Source organism: Anolis carolinensis, chromosome 6 (assembly GCF_035594765.1).
Source record: "Anolis carolinensis isolate JA03-04 chromosome 6, rAnoCar3.1.pri, whole genome shotgun sequence".
NCBI classification, from domain to species: domain Eukaryota; kingdom Metazoa; phylum Chordata; class Lepidosauria; order Squamata; family Dactyloidae; genus Anolis; species Anolis carolinensis.
The window spans coordinates 78,243,448-78,266,639 of record NC_085846.1 but is presented as its reverse complement, the minus strand read 5'-3'; the positions used below and the strand labels follow the sequence as shown (position 1 = coordinate 78,266,639).

At 38.8% G+C, this 23,192-nt stretch overlaps 1 protein-coding gene and 1 long non-coding RNA gene across 5 annotated transcripts in view; one reads left to right on the top strand and one right to left on the bottom strand.

The window, feature by feature from the left end:
* Positions 1 to 23,192, top strand: part of kcnh8 (potassium voltage-gated channel subfamily H member 8) — a 186,961-nt gene that overhangs the window by 21,939 nt on the left and 141,830 nt on the right. The gene's annotated exons all lie outside the window — the stretch shown is intronic.
* On the bottom strand, positions 816 to 7,577 carry LOC103279143 (uncharacterized). 2 transcript variants are annotated; one of them, XR_506597.3, is made up of 3 exons: positions 7,461 to 7,577; positions 3,657 to 3,775; positions 816 to 2,850 (listed from the first exon to the last, which is right to left on the bottom strand). It is a non-coding gene; the product is annotated as an uncharacterized LOC103279143 (long non-coding RNA). The 2 variants fall into 2 exon arrangements; XR_506596.3 differs by lacking the exon at positions 7,461 to 7,577 and adding an exon at positions 6,979 to 7,195.

Sequence of the window (23,192 nt, the reverse complement as noted above, 5' to 3'; positions counted from 1 at the left end):
GGGAACCCAATATGGAAATTCATAAAAGTGGAGTTTTAGCAGCATGATCTCACAATTCATGAAATTAGCCCAACGATTAGAAATTCATACAACAGTGATTCATGAGGGTGTCCAGGTACATAGAATATGAAAATTCACGGATACATGAGGAAAAGAGTTCATCTATGGTGGAAGGAATTCATAGAGATGGCATGGGGAAGGGGCACATGTGGGTTGCAGTCTTTGGAAGTATAAGATTTCATAAGTCCAGGGATAGGTCTGGGGAAGAGTGTTCTTCTCCTTCATAAAATTATGAAGGTATGAATGAAACGTGGAGGGCGCCCGTCCAGGCACCCTCCTGGCAGGCTGTAAAGAGGGCGAAGGTCCTTGGAGAACTATGTCTCCCCAGCGGGAGAGCGATCCCACCATCCCCAGTTCACAGAAAGGGACCAGGGATCTCCTAAAACCATCCCGCGGGTCGCGGAGAGAGGAAAGTCCGAGATAAGGCTGGAAGAGAGCAGTCCGGCTTGAAAAGAGCAGTCGGTTCCGTTTGACAGTCAGCTGATGAGGTGCCGAGAACTGGACCGATTTCGGTTCCGTTGGTGGTCTTCGAGTCAGGAGCCTTAGAAAGGGTTAGGACTAAAAGAGGAGCGTTCTAGGGGTAATTTTGATAAAGATATGAGCCAATTTGTATCGTCCTCCGTATTAATCTATAGCGGAGAAGCCTCTGCCAGGGTTTAAAGATCGGACGGGTTAGTGAGAGAGAGAGAGAGAGAGAGAAATTGCATGCAAAGGAAGGAGTCAGAGAAAGACACAAAATAACCAGATAGAGAGTGTTACTGTTAAAAATGAAGGCTACTTTTATTGGGGGATTTGTTACATAGTTCAGGGAAGGGGAAAGTGAAGAAAAAAAAGATCTTTTAATAATAGTCTGCTGCGGTCCCGCTCCGTTCCTTTTGGTGATGGATCTGCGGAACTCTCCGCTGTGGGTCCAAATCAATTTGAAAGCCGGGGTGACGGTCATCAAAGCCATGCCCTTGAACTATTGTGACCTGGGCAGAGCTCTTTGTGTCTGGGGCTCCTCGATTCTTTCATTGGATCTCAGACATTGGAGCAGACTTCATGGCAAATAGCAACACTATTGTGCCAGAAAAACCTTTTATCAACCCTGCAAAATCATCCCAAACAGGTGTTGCCACTGAAGGTGCTCACTTAAGCATAGATTTTTGTTTTTGATTTATGATATAAGTCTTATTACTTATCAAGAATACAGTGACAATGCTAACTACAGTTCAAAGTCTAATTTGTTTTCAGTCTCTCTCTGGCAGTTTAATATGATTCATGCAAAGGACTGCAACAAAAAAGAGAAGCACATGGAAATATTCCAACTTCTGTCTCCAGATAATGTGTTTGGTTTAATTGTACCTAAACAACTGTATGAGTCTTGACTCCTGAACTTTCTGTAAATCATACATTTCAATAAGAATTTAGTATATTGTATCTGACATCATGGCTAACATTAGCTAAATGTAGTCACAGTGACAAAGTAAATTACTCTGGAGGTCTGTGATTCTTGAGAATTTCCTGAAAAACAAGTGTACAGTAGAATCAGTATAAACTTCTAGGCCTCCTTTATTTGGTTGTCTTTCCACAAACATGATCTGAGTGGGTTCAAGTATACTATTTTTTATAAAGAAAATCACAGATTTCAACTAAAATTGCTTCTTTTGTGATATACTATGGAGATAATCATGGAATCGAATCCTGCTAAAATAATACAATTTACTCTACGGATTAAGGAAGGCATGTTGTACATATACAATATTTTATCTGAGAGTATAAGAAGATGTTAGACACCTCTAACCATTAGCCAGGAAATTGGGAGTAACTTCTTTTGGCACTAATAAAACCATGATTATTAAGTAACATTTTTAGAAGATTGAGTCGATCCAAATATGTACCTGTGAGGGTTTGTTTGAATTGTTTAACTATTCTAAAATGGTCCTGTTTTGCATGAAAATTCATCTACTATGCTTTAAGTGTTAAATGTTTCAAAATGATTTTATGGCAGATCAGTTTGGAGATATTCAGTTATATGGAATTATATAAATATTTTAAATAATACATAAATAGATTTTCCTTCATGACAAACTGAACAGAACATGCTATACTTTTTGCTGGTATGGGAAGTGCCCTATTATAGTTTTGGTGATCCTAGTTCAGGTGCTAAAGGATGGTTTTAGAATACTGTATTATCAAAAACAGTTAAATGTTAATCTAAGTATTCAATCAATTTCCAGTTCATGCTTCATAATATGGGTTCCAAGGGCCAATTAGAAGATAAACAAATGTTGAATTAGCAGAGAAAATCCTAGTGAATACATCCATTCATTTTCTCTCTCTGATATTTATTTCCCATTTCAGTGATTGGAGAGAATAATATGCTTGGCAAATACATTCATAAATATACATAGTATATATGCACATAGTTTTCTCTAGTTTTGTGAATTTTACAATTTTAAATTTAAATACACACTAAAACCATTTTTAAAATACCAAAATGCAAAAGGGAATCAACCAAGCTGTGCCTAGTACAATGGATTTTCCTAATGATCAGCTATGTGGTAGCAGTTACGTTCTATAATTTACTCCAATTATTGTGCATTGTGATCCTTCAATTGCTCTTTTCCCATAAAGCTGAAATGGTTTTCAGAGGCAGTCTGCCACTGAATATCAGAAGCTGCACACCAACAGGTAGCTTTTGTCTTTATGTCATGTCTGCTGACATCTCAGAGGTAGCTGGTTTGGCCAATGTTGAGAACAGGACAAGATGAATCTTTGATGTGATCGAAAAGAATCTTCTTTATGTCCCTATAAAAGAAATAACAATCTGTAAATTTTCATGTATCTTGATTGTTTGCTTCATGGCTGATGGATACTATCATGATTTCCAGAACTTCCAAAAGTTTTGCACAGGCCTAGAACAGAATACTGGGATTTGTAGTTTGGAGAGGCACCAGCTTTATTTGGCAGAGAAGGCTGAAGAGCTTGTAGAACTACAACAGCCAGGATTCCATAGCATTGAGCCAGGAAAATTAAAGTGGTGTCAAGCTGCATTCATTCTGCAGTGTAGATGCATCCTAGGAGAGCTATGCTAGGAACCTAGACTTTAGTCCCCAAGTCTACTTAGAGCTCCAAAAGGTAACCACATTCTATGAAATGATTCACCAAAGAAGCTGAGGCAAGATAAACAGGAGAGGTCCTTGAGGGAAGGATTACCTATTTCCATGGATTTATTTTCAGTTGCTGGAAGATTGGATGTCCCAACACTTTGGTTTTTAAAGAAGCAGTTCTAAGCAGGTAGCAATTGTAATACACATCTTTTTTGGCCAAATTACAAAGTGTGCACTTTTTGCAGTTGCACATTACATTTGCCAGCAAATGATTTTTTGTTTCATGGTTTAGACAATAGAGGTGAGCATTACATTCAATGGCACACAAGATTTGAGTAAATACATGTACAGTACTTATCCTTTTACCATGTCCCTAGAGTTTCTTAAATCTATCTGTGTTTTTACATCCATCCCACATAATTTTTTCCTGGAAGCTTTCCTTCCATCTCAGGGTTTATTACTTTAGAAATGCTCCCTTGCTCTCAAGTGAAGCCATTTACTCACCATTTGAATGGCTGATTGCTCAAAGCCATCCCTGCAAACACAAAGACCAGCCTCACACAGCAATCTGCAATACAGGCTTTCACGATGAATCCATTATCTCTCCAGACCAAGCTGCCTTCCTTTAACAAAAGCATAGAGAAGGGATGGTGATACCTTTTGTTGGAGCAACTTCTATTGGTGGGAGCATAATGCTCCCTAGCAGATATTTTAAAAGGAGCAATGCCTTAGGTATCTCATAATTCCACTTTCTTTTGCAAGCAACTGTCATGAGTTGTTTGTTTTGCGCCAGACAGGATTCACGAGCTTTTTATAGCCACCAGCTGAACCTGCTTTGCTTAACATGGAAATGCAGCAGGGCTGCAATCTTTAATTTATGAATCAGTTAATCAATTTTAAAACTTTTATTAGAGTAAGAAAATCTGGCTCTATTTAACTTAGCAGCAGATTTTTTAAAAATGAAATACTTATAAAAACCATAGTAAACACCATCTAAAAAGGAGGCTTCACAACTTCACAGCGCGGACCCTTAGATCCTCCGGGGAGGCCCTCCTCTCACTCCCACAGCCGTCTCAGATACGATTGGTGGGGAAGAGGGAGACGGCCTTATTGGTGGTGGCTCCCGCCTCTGGAATCCCCCCCCCCCCCAAAGAGATAAGTCAAGCCCCTTCAGTATTATCCTTCCATAGGGATCTGAAAACCTGGTGGTTTCAACAGGCTTTTGGAAGTGACTAACCTGAAGCCTCAGACTCCACCCTGGCCATTATATGGTCCCTGTTCTGCACTTTACCCACTTCTTTTGATTTTGCCAAGGTGCTAGTTTAACTAATTTTACCCTTATAGCTACTCAGCAGGTCTGAAGTGGTGTAATCCCTGCTTATGCTCCTTGCTATAAATCATGTTTCTACCCTGGCTTTATGTTATTTTTACTGTGTGAACCCTACTCCAGCTCTTATAGCTGTCATGACCCATCTGGAAAACCATGCAATTGGTTGATGAATCACCCAATGGAGCTATTTGAAATTGCTTTTTATATCAAATGAGCACATTGTTTTAATTTCTTTATCACATTTAAATTGTGGTGTTATTATTGGATTGTTGTATGTTGTATGCTGGTACTGAAGTAGAGACCGCATCTCCCTCTATGAACCCACACGTTCTCTTCGCTCGTCGGGGGAGGCCCTTCTCTCGCTCCCACCAACCTCACAGTCATGGTTGGTGGGGACGAGAGAAAGGGCCTTCTCCGTCGTGGCCCCCCGGCTTTGGAACTCTCTACCTAGAGAGATCAGGCAGGCCCCTACCCTCCTCTCCTTCCGGAAGAGCTTAAAAACCTGGCTCTTCCAAAAGGCCTTCAATGTTTAGTTGTTGCTGGATTGATCTATCTGTCCATTCCATAATAGTCCCATTGTTGTTGTCTTGCCATTTATACCACACTTGATTGTCCATTCAACTGTGAAATTTCCTTTTCCCATTTCGTAACACTCTGCACTTTGCCTGGGATCTACAAATTAGTCTCCTGTTTTTAACACTGTATCCTGCTTGTTGATTTTAATGATTGTTTTTATTGATGTTGATGTTTTTTACTGGGATAATTGTTTTATTTCTTTGTTACTGTTATTTGTTTGTTTTATCGGGCCATGCCCCATGTAAGCCGCCCCGAGTCCCTTCGGGGAGATGGGGCGGGGTATAAAAATAAATGTATTATTATTATTATTATTATTATTATTATTATTATTATTATTACTGAATGTTTACCATGTGTAAACCGCCCTGAGTCCCTATGGGAGATAGAGAGGTATATAAATAAAGCTTTGTTGTTGTTTTTGTTTTTTTCCTCAAATATAAGGTATCTTCCAAGATAATGTCTACTGTAACAAACATATGATCTAAAAATAAGGATAACATAATCCACCATTGTTAGGAAGAAAATTGCAGGTTAAGAGGTGGAGTGAGAAAGACAGATATTTATCCTTCTCATGTATAAGCCAATTCATGTATAAGTCATGGACAGGTCTTGGAGTAAAAATTGAGGATTTTAAAATAATCCGTGGATAAGTTCAGGTGTGTTCCACAGATAGGAGAAACTACCAAAAGCACTTCAGGGGGCCAGCCACCCCTGACCGCCACTGATATTTCTCTGCTCAGGCAATCAAAGCACTCCTGACAGATTATCCTCCAGCCTCTGTTTAAAAACTTCCAGAGGAGACTCAACCACATTTGAGGCAGCATATTCCACTGGTGAATAGCTCTAATAATCAGGAAGTTATTGTACTGCTTAGGCAGGTTGGTGCTTCCTTAGGAACTCGGTGCTTCTTTTAGGGTCTCTTGGGATGGAAAGTTCAGCTATGGAATTCCCTCCCCAGGGATATTAGATCAGCCCCCTCCCTCTTGACCTTTCGTAAGAGAGTAAAAACATGGCTTTGTGACCAAGCCTTTGGAGAACTTGTGCAATAAATAGATATGGAATATGTGTTGTCGAAGGCTTTCATGGCCGGGATCACAGGGCTGTTGTATGTCTTTCGGGCTGTGTGGCCATGTTCCAGAAGCATTCTCTCCTGACGTTTCGCCCACATCTATGGCAGGCATCCTCAGAGGTTGTGAGGTATGGAGTAACCTCTGAGGATGCCTGCCATAGATGTGGGCAAAACGTCAGGAGAGAATGCTTCTGGAACATGGCCACACAGCCCGAAAGACATACAACAACCCAGATATGGAATAACATGCAATGACTATAGGTATGACCCGGATTACTCTTGTGGATTACGTGATTAAGTGTGATTGTATTGTTTTAAATGTTTCTAATTGTTTTAATGTATTTTATTATTCTATTTAAATTAAATGTTCATTTTAATTGTAGGTTTTTAGGCATCAAATAGTTGCCTATGTGTAAAGCCGCCTTGAGTCCCCTTCGGGGTAGAGAAAGACGGGGTAGAAATGTCGTAAATAAATAAAAATATTCTTGCCTTTCACTACTCTCTTCAGAGAAGGGGGTGGTTCCCTTTCTAGATAAGAATTAATGTACAGTACTCACATTGACTTGTGGATAAGTCAGTCCAGGTTTTTGATTTGATTTCTTGACAAATTTATATGAGTATATCGAAAACATTAATTGATTGAATTTATATTCCACCATTCTACCAAAATGAGATATAAGATGGCTCACAATGATTTCAAAAAGATGCAGCTAAAACATTAAATTTACAAAAGATAAAAACATGAATTAAATATCACTATTGTTAAAAGCATGCCTAAAGACACTTAAAAACACTTAAAACATATTTAAAACATAATTTTGATAAAAGATTAAAAATAGCACACCACTTACATACACTCCATAGTCCCATGATTGAAATTCAAAAGCCTGCTTAAACAAAACGTCTTCACCTGCTGGTAGAAATAGTGCAGGGAAGAGGCCAACTCCACCCTTGATAAAAGGGAGTCCCACAGTCTGGGAGCAGCTATGGAGAAAGCGCTCTTCAAGTTCTCATTAATCATGCCTACAACAGTGATGAGACCAGAGAAAACCCTTCCCTGCATAACTTAATGTGCATGCTGGCTTTTGTAAGGACACATAGTTCAAGGCTTTAAAACTCAAAAACAGCACTTTGAATTCTGAACAGTTTCTTAGGATTTAATCGCACAGCCTTAGGGCTCAGTTTCCATGTGCTATGGAAATGGAGCCTTGCAGGAGTTCCATGTAGGCCATCACATAACTTAAGGGTACTTCCAGTGGGACTTCGTGTGGCTTCCGTTTTTGCAGAGCATGGAAATTGAGCCCTAAAATCATCTTCAGAAGTTGAGTGTTACCTGACTCCAAACAGAAGAAAGCAACAGAAGTCGGAGGAAAGATGGACCTCACTGCAGAAAGGATGTAAGATGGCTGGCCATCCCAGAAGATGAGGAAAGATGGGAGAGAATAGGGTAAGAAAATCCCCTGCTGGTGGGGTGAAGTCCTTACGTTTGTCAATGTCCTAGTCAGCTCTGACAGTAAGGATGAGTGGTTGGAGCTGCAGACCAACAGCTTTCAGCAGTTTACACAGCAGAGTGTAGTAGCTGCAGAAGGAGAACCCTTAGCTACAACGTCTCAGCAGGAGGAGCAAGCAGGCATGCTGCTGAAGAGTTAACTATTCCTTCTCATGTGCAATTTCACAGAGAGCAAGCTCAATTATGCAGGTCTGTCAGGTTACTAAGAAAAAGGCTATCCACAAGCAACACCTGTGATCTTTGCATAAAAGCTCACAGTCTTGTTGCTGGAGGCAATCATGAACTTGTTGTATGACTGGTTTTGTGAACCCTGGACTGGACTTAAGTACTTTGGATTTTGTCTTGCAAATAGCTATATCGTTATTTACTGGCTTGTTTGATTTTGGAACATGGACACTGTCTCCTGGTACTTGGATTGTGGATTTGGGCTTTGATTCAAGAACTTTCTGTGTATGATCTCTGGACTTGGATACTGACTCTCTGTGTTTGAGCACATCATGACAGTCAAAGTGCCATGGATTGCTCTCATTGTGTCTAGGGAAGCAATATTCCCCAAAATATTTTTGGAAAATATTAGAGAATTCTGATGAATTTCCAGTCAGAAGTTATTAATGAGGATGAACATACAAGATAGGGAAAGCTACAGCAGTTTTCTTTTTCCTGAGGCAAAAGGGCAAAAGGGCAAGATCCGGCCCTCTCCTTTCCCTTCGTCCTCCTGAATTAACATTGCAAACTACTTTTGCCCTTTGAATGCAGTTCACATTAACTGAAGTAAGCCAAGGAGAAAGAGGGAAAGTGGAAGGAGGAAAAAGAAAAAGCAATATTTTAATTACAACTGAGAAAGTGGGGTGGCAGTACTTCAGAGAATAACTAGAGTTCCCAGAGTCTTCCATCAGTGGGAATTCTGCTTTTTTGGCATTGAAAAATTAGATATTTCTGGAAATGAGGGGTGACTATTCTCCTTTTTAGTTCAAATATCTAGGATGTGCATAAAAATAAACAGGGAGCAAGGCACAAGATTCCCATCCCTAGTAAATCCATATGCAGTTTTTTATCATCTAGTCTAGCTAATATCTGAATGTATTAGATACAGAGTAGTGAAAGACTTGTTACCATGTTTTCCTCATATAATTTTTTTGTTCTTCATTAGGTGTCTACTTGCACATATTCTGTAGCTGTTTATATATAATCACAGTGTATATACATACACAATAAAGCAGTGAATTAATAAACAGTTATGACATGTAGAGTATTAATATTGATATTATATTAAATATATATTAATAAACAATTATTAATAAAGGTAAAGGTTTTTCCCTGACATTAAGTCTAGTCGTGTCCAACTCTGGGAGTTGGTGCTCATCTCCATTTCTAAGTCAAAGAGCCAACATTGTCTGCAAACACCTCCAAGGCCATTTGGCCAGCATGACTGCATGGAGCATTGTTACCTTCCTGCCGGAGTGGTACCTATTGATCTACTCACATTTGCATGTTTTCAAACTGCAAGGTTGGCAGAAGCTGGGGCTAACAGAGGGAGCTCACCCACTTCCCAGATTTGGACCATCAACCTTTTGGTCAGCAAGTTCAGCAGCTCAGCGGTTTAACCCACTGTGCCACCAGGGGCTCCCAAACAATTATTGCTAAATACCATTTGACAAATGACCTATAGTTGTTTTATCAACAATCATAGGTAAATTATTCTAGCCCTAACATTGATTGATTGATTGATTGATTGATTGGAGCCTCCGGTGGCTCAGTGTGTTAAAGCGCTGAGCTGCTGAACTTGCAGACCGAAAGGTCCCAGGTCCAAATCTCGGGAGCGGCTTGAGCGCCCGCTGTTAGCTCCAGCTCCTGCCAAGCTAGCAGTTTGAAAACATGCAAATGTGAGTAGATCAATAACCACCGCTCCTGTGGGAAGGTAACGGCACTCCATGCAGTCATGCCAGCCACATAACCTTGGAGGTGTCTATGGACAACGCCGGCTCTTCGGCTTAGAAATGGAGATGAGCACCACACCCCAGAGTCAGACATGACTGGACTTAACGTCAGGGGAAACCTTTACCTTTTAACATTGATTGGAAGGTTCTAAATACCTCATTTGACATAAAATATGATAATATCATTCATATTAGTTTAACAACCAAACTTTACACTCACTAGGAATCTAATTAAATGGCCACTGAGCTCGACAGCAATAGTAGAGGAGCTAGCTGTTCAGACAGAAGTGGCTCTTGAAACCTTTCAATTTATATTTTGTAGTAATGAGTTTCAGGCAAAAAGAGAAATTAAGCATCTCTTTTTGAGACTGCTAAGTAGAAAGTGCTGCAAACTACTTATTGCTTTATTGTCATGTATGTTCCCTGAAAGTAAACCCCATTGATTTTAGAGGGGTGTGCTTCCAATTAAGTGTTCTTCTAAGAAAGTGATTACACCTACAGACCCATAGCTTCCAAATTACACTTATGAACTATCCTATCCTATCCTATCATTCCTGATGGATAGTAAATATTGTTTTAGCTGCTGGTTTTTAAAAAGCTATAGTCCTTTTAAACATGCTAGCCATTTATTTTTTATAACATGATTGCTTAGTAAGTGTGCCTATTCATGCTATTTTCTTTCCAAAGGCTTTTACAAAAAGGGGAGCAATAAATATCAGAGCATAAATAATCTTCCATTATACAACCAATTCATAAATAACATATGAATCCTGATGTGAAAGACAGCACAGAATGTCCAACTGAGTAGCTTTTTAAACTGTTGGCAGGCATAGCAAAACTTCTCAAAACTTCATTCTTTTGCAATATTTAGAAGCCTGTGTTATCAGAAGGCAAATTGAATGACTGGTATGAAAAAAGAGTAGCTTAGGGCACCACACTGTAATGTTATTCATTCCTTTGATATAATAGTATTTTATCAGATAATTGATGCATCCACAGCAGTTTTGCCTAAAATGTGGGTACATATGTATTTATTCAAAAATCAAGCCCAACTTCTTATTTAAAAGTTCTATTGGAAAGTTTAAAAATCAAACAATGAAAAAAAAAGATAAGATACACTGGCCGACATTTTGGTGCCTCAAATGTTAGTCCAGTTTCTGATTATATTTGATCTGCTGAGTCCAAAAATGGTCACAGATTCCTCCTATCAGCTCTAGTTTATAAGATACACATCATATGCCATATAACCATCTTCATCTGCTTCACCCATAAAAAATTATAATCACCACAGTTAAGAAACTCAAGCTGATGCGGGGTCTATTCAATGCTATTTTCTGAATAATCACCTCTAATAATACAGGAAGAGGCCTAGAAACCTAGACACCCCAAAAAAATTTCATTGGGCTGTGATATGTATTAAAAATTTTCTACCTACCATGTCAACGACATCCACCAAGCTATGTGGAGGGCTATGTGGAGACTGTTTCCACATCCGTTATATCAAGAGTGGCTTGCCATTTTTTCCATGCCAGTGGCAGATGTTGTAACAAACAAACATAAATCATTGTGCAATTGTAATGTTTCATGCGGTAAGCTGCTTTTCTATATTGTGGACTCAGCTGTGTGGAAATGTCCTCATATGGGAAAGGTAGTGCTTCAAGCAGTGATGGATAATCTTTGACCCTTGAGATATTTTGGAATTTGCCAGTCAGAAACCTAGACAGCATTACAAATGGTATGGAATTTTGGAGAGTTTCAGTCAAAAATATCTGGAGGACTGAGATTTCTATGCCTCCATTTTAACCATTATTAGAAGTTCACTCTATACTACATCCTACCATAATCATGAATGTCTTTTTTGTTGATCATATTTAGCAGAGGATCTGAAGGAGGGAATTAATAAAGAATGGCTAGATGTCAGTAAACACTTTCATGTAATCAGGAGTCTAATAATACTGGGATCTGACTAAGTACCCTAAAGGCACTAGATCTTGTATTGGAAGAAGGGTCAACTCTAGTTATTATTTGGATGAGAGAAAACTAACAAATATCAAGTGTTGTAGAGTATTTCAGAGAAAGAAACTGGAAAAACTGTGAGTATTCTATGCCTATGAAAAGAGCAAAGTGATTCTTAGGCAAAGATCAAGGCTGTCAGCTTGGGCAGACCCTTAGGATACCTGTTTTCAGCTAACATTTCTGCCTTTCTAGCCATATCTTTCTGTCCCATATATGTTTACAAAATGTATTCTACAGATACACAAAGTAAAAAATGTAAGCTGAATCTTAAGATAAGATCTATAGCAAGGACCTCATCACATGTATGAGGTCCAGCATTGCGATTCTCCAGCCTCTGTGGCAAATCGGGGCTGCAGTGGGGCAATTCCTGTGCCCTGGCCGGCAGCTGACACTTCCCCATCAAACTTGGCAAAATGTCTCCACATGGCCTAATCTCGCAGTAACCCCATTGTTCCTAATGGAACACAGGGAGGCTACAGTGTTGGTGGACTAGAATCCTACCATGCTGCCTTCACCCATGGAGCCTCGCTGGAAATCAGCCTATGTCATCTGATGTGTGGTGTTGGGGCTCCATGAGTGAACAATGGTCGAAGCTCTTTTTTTTTTTCATGCGTAATGGGGTCACAAATCATTCAGTGATCTATCAGGATATTCTAATTTATCTTCTCTCCAGCTTTGCTCTAGTCCATGAAATTACATTCTGTAATTTCTTTCCTGGATTTAATTGGTTAGAAATCACAGCCACCTTTATTATGTGTTTATAATTACTCTTTACCTATGGCATGTGGTTATAGACTTCAAATTATGTACATTGTATGTTGTGTAATCCATTACTTTGATGTTCCAATTTAGTATTAAATATTGTTCTGCTGAGTACTCTTTGCATTGTGGAGAGATGCCAAGGGCCATTTAGCTGCATTCAACAATCAACAAATACTGTATTCTTTGAATAACAATAAAATACAAAAAGAGTGAATACAATTAGGGTAATTAATATAGTAAATGTATATGGGTAGATCCCCATCAGTGTAATTTTGAGCAGAAAAGTGGGTGTTGTGTGTGTGGGGGGGAGATATTTATCTAATAACAATGTTAGTCATTACCAAGTACTCCTTATGTTCCTGAGGCGAATATGGCACTTTCTGGAGGCCATTGCATCAGGGACTATACCAGTGCTCATCTTTCTGAATCTAATATGGCATCTTGACAGCCTGTTTCTCTAGTAATAATACGTCGGGCTCCTTCAAATTGTGTGTTCTCATGCCAGTGACATCAACCTAGTTGCCCAGTACTTGAGGAAGCTGCTGTTGTGTGTCTCATTATCTTGAGAGGTTAGTGAGAACATAAGACAACTTTTTTTGTAGCAGCAGCTTAATTATGGAATACCTTCACCAGGGAATGTCAGACTGTTGAGTTTCTAGAGGGCAGCCAAATCTATGTTATTCTATATAGACTTTAGTTTTTAAAACCGATTCTAAAATATATTTCTGTCACGCCCAAGGCAACGGAGCACTAAGAACCGACACACGGAGGCCAAAACTATCTAATATCTTTATTAAGGAGATATGTAAGAATAATAAAAACAAGTAGGAAATGTAGTCCAATAAAAGACCTTTCAGGGAAGGTCAAATATAGTCCAAAAATATATTGTCCAATATTTTATATTAGAGTTCAAAGTTGTAATTCCAAACCGAAACACACTCTATTTACAAACAATAGAGTGGGGAAATGTCCAAAGATCTTTCCAAAGTTCAAAGTAAGTCCACGGCAAGAACTGGGAACAAGGCTTAATACTAGAAACAAGGTCCAAGGCTGGAAGCACGGCAAGATAGTTCTTGAATACTTGGCTAGGCAAAGCAAGGCAAGGCAAGGAAACTGGAGTTGCAGACTTTACGAAGTCCACACTTGGCTGGAAACACGAAATCACTCCTGAAGCTGATCTGTTGACTCCGCACGGAATCCTCTGTGTCGGGCACTTTTAACTAAGTCCCATCTTCCTGCAAAGCAGGTGTCCAGAGCTTCCTTTCTCAAGGGAAAGAGAAGCGAAACACATCTCCCTCCAGATGCGTTCCTCCCTAGAATTTCCCAGGGGAACATAGCTAATTAACGTCTTGTTTAGCTGCTAATCTCAAGCTTCTCCGAAACTGTTCTTTTTCACCCCGACTCATAGCATAGGACTGTTTCCTAGCAAAAGGGGGGGAGGCAGTGGGAAAGGCCTGCTCAAGGTCTTTCTTAATAGGCTCTTGGGTAGAATCATCAACAACAGGCATCTGGAAAAATTCCGTCTCTTGCTGAGCTGGCAAAAAAACCATGTTTTCGTCATCATCAACCACGATGGCGCTGGGATCAGAACTCCATGGCCCATGGGACATCACAATTTCTGAAATTGTTTTGAAATCATTTTGAATATATATATATTGTTACATATTTTAAGACCTGGTGGACAGAAATTTGATTAACAAATAAAATAAACAAATAAACCTAGCCATTCCTGAATACTTTCAACAGAACCTATATTCTTAGTCCTCCTGCTTTCAGAGATGAGATGATAACAGGAATAATACTTTTCTTATAGTAAAGCAACTTGAAGCATTTTTTCAAGCAAGGTCCTGTTAACATCTATTGATAACAGGCGACTTTAATCCTGTTTATGGGTCCTTTCATACATCTTGTTGACAGGTTTTCCAGTCTTTTGGGGTGATTCTTTTGCTGATCCCATTCCAACCCTGATATTTATTGCTATAAATCAAGATTTTATTATTTTGATGTGGAGATCAGTATTCAGAGGCTCTTTAGACTTGTGTCAAGGTGGGACAGGAGAATACGTTGAAGTTGCAATTTTGGCTAGATTCAAAGAAATGTGTGCAAAATGTTTTGTGTTTTTAGTTTTATAAGAAAAATTATAAGAGGTCATTTTTTAAGAGAGAAAAAGATTTGGAGAAGAGAAAATTCATAAATGTTCATTTCTTTTTGAATATCATGATTAATATTTTTTTTAAAAAAAATGAAATCCTACATAATGAAATATTGGATGATGTCGTGATATTAATAAATATTTGTCTCTCGATACAGTGTATATTCTTGTGAAAATAAGTACCGCTATATTTTATGTATTTTTCTTCCTAGTAAGTGTTCATAGGAATTACCATAATAAACATGCTCAAATCTACTGGTAATTGATAATGCTAGTTAGAAACATCTGGGCTGCATAAGATAGAAGTCATGAACATTTTGATAACAAGTTAAATTTATAGTTTACAGAAGCTGCTAACAAATACTTTTCCACAATCCAAATAATTTAAATAATAGATAAGGACCCAATTCAGATTCAGTACTAAATCATGGTGTAGCACTATGAGGAAAATAGTTTTGGCTTGTACCCATCTCTGCATGTGCAGGAAAGCTGTTTAAATCTTTTGTTTGAACTTTGGGGAAAATAATACTTCCCCTTACATTATATGAAGTTGTGGTTTCAGACATAGTATAATATTCTGGTTTGTGAACTTTGTGGTTTTAATTACATTATATCCAGGCATAATGTGAAACTTTTCTCTCTCTCTAAACCCAAAAGAAGAGGAGAGAAGAAGGAATACTGGCCAAACATCCATGTCTATTCATTGCTATAGAAATGGTTTAGCATAATGTCATCCCTGAACCACTTTTATAGTGTCCCTAGTAACTTGTAGCTAGCTAGACCTACTTCCCCTTCTGGATGGACATAATTCTGAACCCATCAAACTGAAGGTTGAGCTCAATTATCCAAACAGGAAGAATCCTGCACACATCAGTCACCAATCCCGAAAGCCACTTGAATTATTTACTAATACAACCATCAACTAGCTACCATGAAGCTCCTTAGCATGTAGCTAAGTTTTCCAAGAAATGTTTTTATAACCAGACTCTCATTACAGCTCAAAAATATTTTAAGAGCAGTGAAGATTAATCACATTTGCATCATGTTTCTTGAAGCGGTAGTCTGTGAATCTGCATTAAGTTTTCAATATTTTTATCTTTGCTGGTTCTTTGATCTTTGTCCACATTTAAGACCCACCTCTCTACACAATTTCCCCTCTTCAATGACAGCTTCTTGGCTTGTTATTAGTCAGAAGCACACAAAATAATTGTATCAAAGCTACATGCAGACTTTTAGAGTTATAAATATGTATAATTATGTTGATTAATCTAAGTCATCTTGCTGCTCTTCTTGCTGTGAGTGGTGAAACTTCCACTAGATAGATACCTTTAATAACTCACGACATCAAATGCACTTTGAGCTTGCTAATTAACACAGGGAGTGTATGATGATTCCAGAGTTATTATAATGTTCAAACATGTTACCTATGTACTTATAGCAAGTTCTTGAATTACCGAAAAAAGTAATAGGATGAGATCAGGTTATATGTTGCATTTTCAGATAGAACACTGGAAAATACAGAACAAGCATGGGACCCACTCGTGGTCAATGTACTTTTAAGATCTGAAAATGCCTTTGTCTGAAACCCAGCATGCCCAGCATATGGCCTACAAACAATATGGGATCTATCTATCAGCGTATTTTGTGTAGCCTGTACAAAGGAAATGTATGTTTAGGCAAATGCCAATCTTACCTGCCCTGCCACAACTTAGTTCTCGGGTAATACAAAATGTGTTAAGAGAGAAAGAGTGGAGTTTCATTCCAAATGTACTCTGTCTTTTTATTGGATTCTGTTGAGTGGCCGGGGAGGATCATCTTCCATGACTAGCACGAGAAGAATATACCTGCAGTAAAGGGCTGATGCTTGCTTTATGTACTCCCTAGTTGCTGCTCTGTGTTTTTGCAAGATGTGGGGAATTCATCTTCCTCAGAACACAGTGTTATAAAAGATTTTCTTCAGTGATATTTGAGTTGTATACGCATAACCTAAATCTTTTACTACATGTTGCACTCAAGGAATTTTGATAATGTGATGGGAAAGGCATCTGTTAAACTTTTGACCCCCTTAAAATAGGTGCATGGCAAATCCATTGTCATAATGATCACATTAATTAAAAATGCCCAATTCAATGGAGAACAAAAAACACAACCTTCCTGAACAACAAATACAATGTTCCAAATATCCTTCTCATAAAGCCTCGACTTTAAGAAAATTCCCTGCCCTCTGAAGTTAAGTATGCACACAACCAGCAACTTGAAGTTGGTGTATCCTTTTCTTCTCACCTGTTTCATCATTTTGGTGTTACATCTTCTGCTTTTCCAGAATGTCAGTAACACTACCTCTGGCTTAACTCTGCTAGCAGAACCGCAACATTCCTGCCTCTCTTTTCTTCAGGCAATTTTCACAGAAAAGTAGCAGCTGATGTGTATTAGAGTGAGGAGAATGAAGGAAATATAAAATTTCTACTTGAAGCAGTGGACAGGGTAGAAAATAATGGAAAACAAAGATTATTTTAACTGCTTATCTTATTTTTGGTACTCCCTCACTTCTGGCAGATAGGAATGAAAACTATTGGCTCCCCTCTCCCTGCTTAGAAAAGACAAGGTGAGTAACACCATTTCCCCACATTGGTCTGTTGGTCCATTTGTACTACAAAATTATAGAATCCTTCAGCTGTCTGTTTAGAGGAGGCAATTTATAATTCTAAGGCAGACAACTGTACTGGCTCAACTAACTACAAATGTTAGGATTGCATGGGATTACATCATTGCAACTGAAGTGGAATAAAACCGCTATAATTGTGTAATGTAAACAGACTTCTGACTGTCATTGTTAGAGCACTTATGCATTTTAGAGCATCAACCTACTCTCCAGTCCTGTTTTTGTCAGTGTGGTGCCACCACCATTTTTCAAAACCCTTTGCCACAATTGGCATGATCATCATGTTTGCAGACGACATCAAATTTGGAGGGATAGCTAATATTCCAGAAGACAGGAGCAGAATTCAAAATGGTCTTAACAAATTAGAAAGATGAGCCAAAACTAACAAATGAAGTTCAACAAGAACAAATGCAGGATACTCCACATAGGCAGAAAAAAATTAAATGCGAAGATACAGCATGGGGGATGATGCCTGGCTCGACAGAAGCACGTGTGAAAACGATCTTGGAGTCCTCATGAACAACAAGTTAAGCATGAGCCAACAATGTGATGCAGTGGCTTAAAAAGCCAATGGGATTTTCATCTGCATAAATAGGAGTATCGTGTCTAAGTCCAGGGAAGTGATGCTACCCCTCTATTCAGCCTTTTTCAGACCACACCTGGAATCACACTGTGTCCAATTCTGGGCACCACAGAATAAGGGAGATGTTGACAAGCTGAAAGGTGTTCAGAGGAGGGCGACTCAAAGGCTCAAGGATCTGGAGAACAAGCCCTATGAGGAGCGACTTAAAGAGCTGGGCATGTTTAGCCTTCAGAAGAGAAGGCTGAGAGGAAACATGATGACCATCTATAAATATGTGAGGGGAAGACATAGGGAGGAGGGAGCAGACTTTTTTTCTTCTGTCCTGGAGACCAGGACATGGAACAATGGCTTCAAACTACAGGAAAGGAGATTCCACCTGAACATCAGGAAGAACTTTCTGTGAAAACTATTTAGCACTATGCCCAGGAGTGTGGTGGAGGCTCCTTTTTTGAAGGCTTTTAAGCGGAGGCTGGATGGCCATCTGTCAGAAGTGCTTTGAATGCGATTTTCCTACTTCTTGGTAGGGGGAAGGACTAGATGGCCCATGAGGTCTCTTCCAACTCTATGATTCTATGATTTTTTCCCCTGATATTACAGAAATTAACCTGAGAGATATCCTGACAGTATTCTAACAGAAAGTTTAAATCTTTCTAGCATGTGTTATGTTGGAAAACAATGCACTTCAGAGTTTTTCTCAGGAACAGACCTCTGTTTTATTAATAACTGGACTTACTCAAGATGCATGAGAAATATGGAGACAATCTTGTACAGTCAGCCCTCTGCATCCATTGCTTCTGCATCTGTGGTTTCTACCATACACATATTGAAAACACGGGGTGGGGGTGGGGGACAAAAAAGCAAATCTTGATTTTGCCATTTTATGTAAGGGACAGTATTTACCATGCCATTATATATAAGGGAATTCGAGCATCCATGGATTTAAGCATCCACAGGAGATCTTAGAACCAAACTGCAGTGAATACCAAGAGTCTACAAAATAGCACAAATGCCAGTGTTTTTTAAACTGTGCTCCTCCAGATGTTTTGGACTTTCGCTCCCACAATTCCTAAGAGCTGGTAAACTGGCTGGATTTTCTGGCAGCTAATGTCCAATTCACTTGGAGGAGCACAGTTTGAGAAACACCAGCTTAGACTATTCAAGTGTATGAATTACCATTTAATCTCAATACATTTCTTCATCTTTGGGGGTGGGGATAAGTATGGAGAGTAGTTACAGATTTCTTGTGAAATTGTCTTTTTCTGAGATGGAGTAGACTGGGCCTTCTCCGCATTCCTATCTCCTTGGTAACCAGACACACTCATTCTAACCCACTACATCTTGGCCTCCTACATAATTTTTGCTAGATAGGCAACTCAAACTAAGCATGTGCAGAACATGTTTTATGATGTCTATATTATAAAATGAGCTGAGAATCCTCTGCATTTTAATATATATAAACATATTAAAAACTATGTACACATATTAGTATTATGTCACAGCACATACAGGACTTTCACCTTAGTGTAACATTGGTAAATATGTATGCTTATTAAGACTTCATTCCATGCATCTAAAAAAGTGAACTTGAATGCATGAACGCCTTTGCAGAAATAGATTGGTTGTTTTTAAAGGTATCACAAGTCTCTTTTCTTTTTGCAATAATATAGTTATATCTATACAAATAAAATTATGCAGAAAAGGCTATTTTGCTTAAAATGGTAGATTGAAACTAACCCACCTATCATTAAAACAGAACTGCCACTAATCTATAACATTTGGTCAAGGAATAAATACAAAATTGTGTCCTGCCTTTTTTCATACTTAGCTCTAAGAAATCTGGAGACCTTTGTAACTGGCTAATGTCTCTATGAGAGACACCATGGCCACAAGAAGGAATGATATCAAGTCATTGGAGGGCTGTCAAATTTAATTTTGGCTGCTGTTTCTCATCTGCCACCCCTATAAACAATATTGGTAAAGTGCCAGATCATTCTCTCATTGTTAGTCTAATGGGATTTGAATTGGTTGTTCTGATTACATTTCTTCCCTCTTCAGTCAACGCTGCTGTAGATCTTGCAAGCACTTATCTTTATGTATTCTTTAAGATGGAACAAAGCTGACAATGTCTCTATATGTTATCTTTTAAAAAAGTATTTACAGGTTGAGTATGTCTTATTTGAAATTCAGGAGATCTGAAGTGTTTTGCATTTGGATTTTGCAATCAAACTAATTGGAGTGTTAAAAACAGTTTGGATTTGGAATAAAATAATAAAATGCCATTTAAAAAGATAAAAGCTCTTTAAAATGGAGATGCTCAGTTGTGATGTCCCTTTTCTTAAGAAGGCAACCTTTGTAACCTCTCGAAGCTGGTTTCCCAATGAGACGTCAGGAGGCAGAGGAGATTAAAATTACAACAGCCTTTATTTGCAAATAGAAGATCTGTGAGTGTCCGTGTGGAAGGGGAGCGGTACACTGACAGACATTTCACATAAGGTCTTATAATTTTTTTCAGGTACAATTCACTTTACAAATATCCTTGTTCTCATGCCCCCTCCTTCTTTCATCTTATTTCATCCTGCACATGGCACCATTTGATCAGATGCTTATCAAAACAGTTCAGGGGAGCAAATGTCCAGGTTGCAACCATTCAATATATCAATATACCATCTGGGATTTCCTTCCTTTGAGGCATCAATTTTGGTCCAATCCATCAGACACTATTTTGTTTGAACTGTCTACATCTAAGACCTGCTTTTTTGGGTTTATTGTCTTGTGAGTTCCTTGGCTTGACATTCCAGACCTTCAATTGATGTCTCCTTTTGCATATCTAAGGAAGTGATGGGCTGTTTGTGGTTGGGCTCTGTCTCTTCTCTTTCAATTGTCATTTGTTCTATGTGTTTCTCATAGCTTAACACTAAGATTAAGGCAGATTCCCTTCTAACACTAAAGACTAAGACTATTTATTTAATAAAACTATTCCTAATACTGTCGTTATCATTATACAAATCAGGTCCCTTGATTTGTCTCCTTCAAAATAGTTAAGCAAATGAAGCATCCCCTAGCCTCTTCTTTAAAAGAGTTTTGTTTTAAAGGCCTCTTTAATAAAAAGGGTTTAGCCTGTCAACAGAAGGCCAGCAAGGAAAGGGCCATTCTAGCTTACCTGGGCAGGGAGCTCCAGAGTCTAGGATAGCCACCAAGAAGATCTTCTCTTGCATCTCCATCAACCTGCTTGCAATGATGATGACCCTGGGAGAAGGGCTTTTTCTGAAAATCCCAGAGCACAGGCTGACACATACTGAAAAATACAGGTTGCCAAATAGCTTGGACCTAAATCATAAAGGGCTTTATGTGTAATAACTGGCACTTTGAATTGTACCCAGAAACAAATTGGCAGCCAGTGGAGATGTTATAGTGATCCCTGTAGCGAAGCCCAACATTTTGAGTACAGTTATTTGGTCCAGCTGAAGTTTCCAAACACTCTTGAAAGGCAGCCCCCAGTAGAGCATGTTACAATAATCCAAACAGAATGTTACCTATCGGGTAGTTTGATTGTGCTTTTCCTGCATGGCAGGGGTTTGGTCTGGATGACCCATGTGGTCTCTTCCAACTTTGTTATTCTATGATTCTACCTGTCAGCAAGCATACTTTACAAGCACCATCCTGCTTCTTACACTCTGCTACTTGCATTGCTTCCTCCCCCTTCTACTCCCTCCCTTTATTCATTTTGTTTCCCCTCAGCATTCCTTCCTTTACTTCTCCCAGTCCACTGCTCATGCCACTCTCTCTCCTTTCCCTCCTACTCATCTTCTTGATTCACTCTCCTTGTTTCACTTCCCTGACTCCTTTCATTGGCCTCCTTTTGCTTCTTGCAGTCCACTGTTTTGTTATTGGTGCTCTCTTCCCTCATATTACTCCTGCTTTTGCTTCATTGTGTGCCCTTTCAGTGAACTCCTGTCCTGTTTTTTGCACTTTGCCACTTGCCTCACAGTCTTTCCTTTCCCTCCTTTGCTTCTTGTACAGTATATCCATGGAGGATACATTCCTGGGCTTACTATAAAAATGTGAAACTGCAGGTAATAGTGCATCCCATTGAAATCAATTACTTCTAGTGGAAACATACCACATTCCACAGGATGTCCTAGAACATGCCCAGAGGGAACACCTCTCTAGGATTTATAGGTCCTCCAGCACAATTCCATGGCCAAGTTCTGGCAGAGGCATACCATGACACCATGGTGGAAGACCTAAATATTTCCTAGAGTGATTATGCATGTAAGTGAATTCCAGGTACTAATGCATGAGTTGTATTGTACTCTATTGCTCACATTGTTGATTTTACATTCCCTCCTACTCCCTCCCTTAACTTCCACCCCTAGCAGTGCATCCCCCTTGCTTCTTGCATTTGCAATACATTTGAAATAGAATTAATTAAAATCCATGGAGAAGCTACACTTCTAAAAGGTAAATGCGCAAAGCTCTCTGAATGGATGAGCAAATCTTCCAATTGTGATTTCTCCTTGTTAAAGACAACAATTTGTGCATGCCCAAACTCTCTCAATTGCTAGTCTCCATTATGGAGAATTTCTGTTTTTGTTTTATCACACCCACTCTTCCCCTGCATCATGCTGACCTTCACTCATTTTTTATTTTTTCTTCTCTCTGCACAATGTATTTGATTATGCATGGATTTTATAAATAAAGCTACATTATCTATTTTACAAAGAAGACTGAACTTACTTCTTTTCTCTGCAACACTTGTTGTGGGTTTGGTATAGCTGTCTTGTCAATGTCCATATTCTGCTTGAGAGATCCAGTATTATATCTCACATTTCTCAATGCTTCCCTCGTATTTGATTTTTTAAAAAAATCTCAAGTTTTTCTCATTATAGAGACATTTGTGATTTTTGTGTAATAACTGGCACTTTGAATTGTACCCAGAAACAAATGAAATTATATTATGACATATATTATCACCAATCCCTAGCCCCGTGCATCTATCTGTGTAAAGAGTGTACCTCTTTCAGCCCTATTTAACATATGGACAAGAAAGATATTGAACATGCAACCTGTGGTTTTCCTGCACGACTCTAATACGTTGAAAAATTGATTTCCCACATAATAATTCTTTCACAACACTCAAATGTAGGGAAAATACTGTAGGGAAATGTTCATTTTCTTCCACAGCAGGGAGAAAAGTTCCATAGCATTCATCTTCTTGTGCAAGATGAAGTAGTCAAGGATTTTTATCCCTATTTGGTTGTATCTTATTGAATTATTCACATAATTTGGAATTTAGAGGTAAGCCTAAGGCTTGACTAACTTTTATATTAACGATAGGGGGGAGATGAAAAACCATTAAATGGTTTAGGAAATGACTTTAAGCCAAGCTGCCTATCTTTGTCAGCAGTGGGGGAGACTTATCTGAAAGGCTGTTATTAAACCG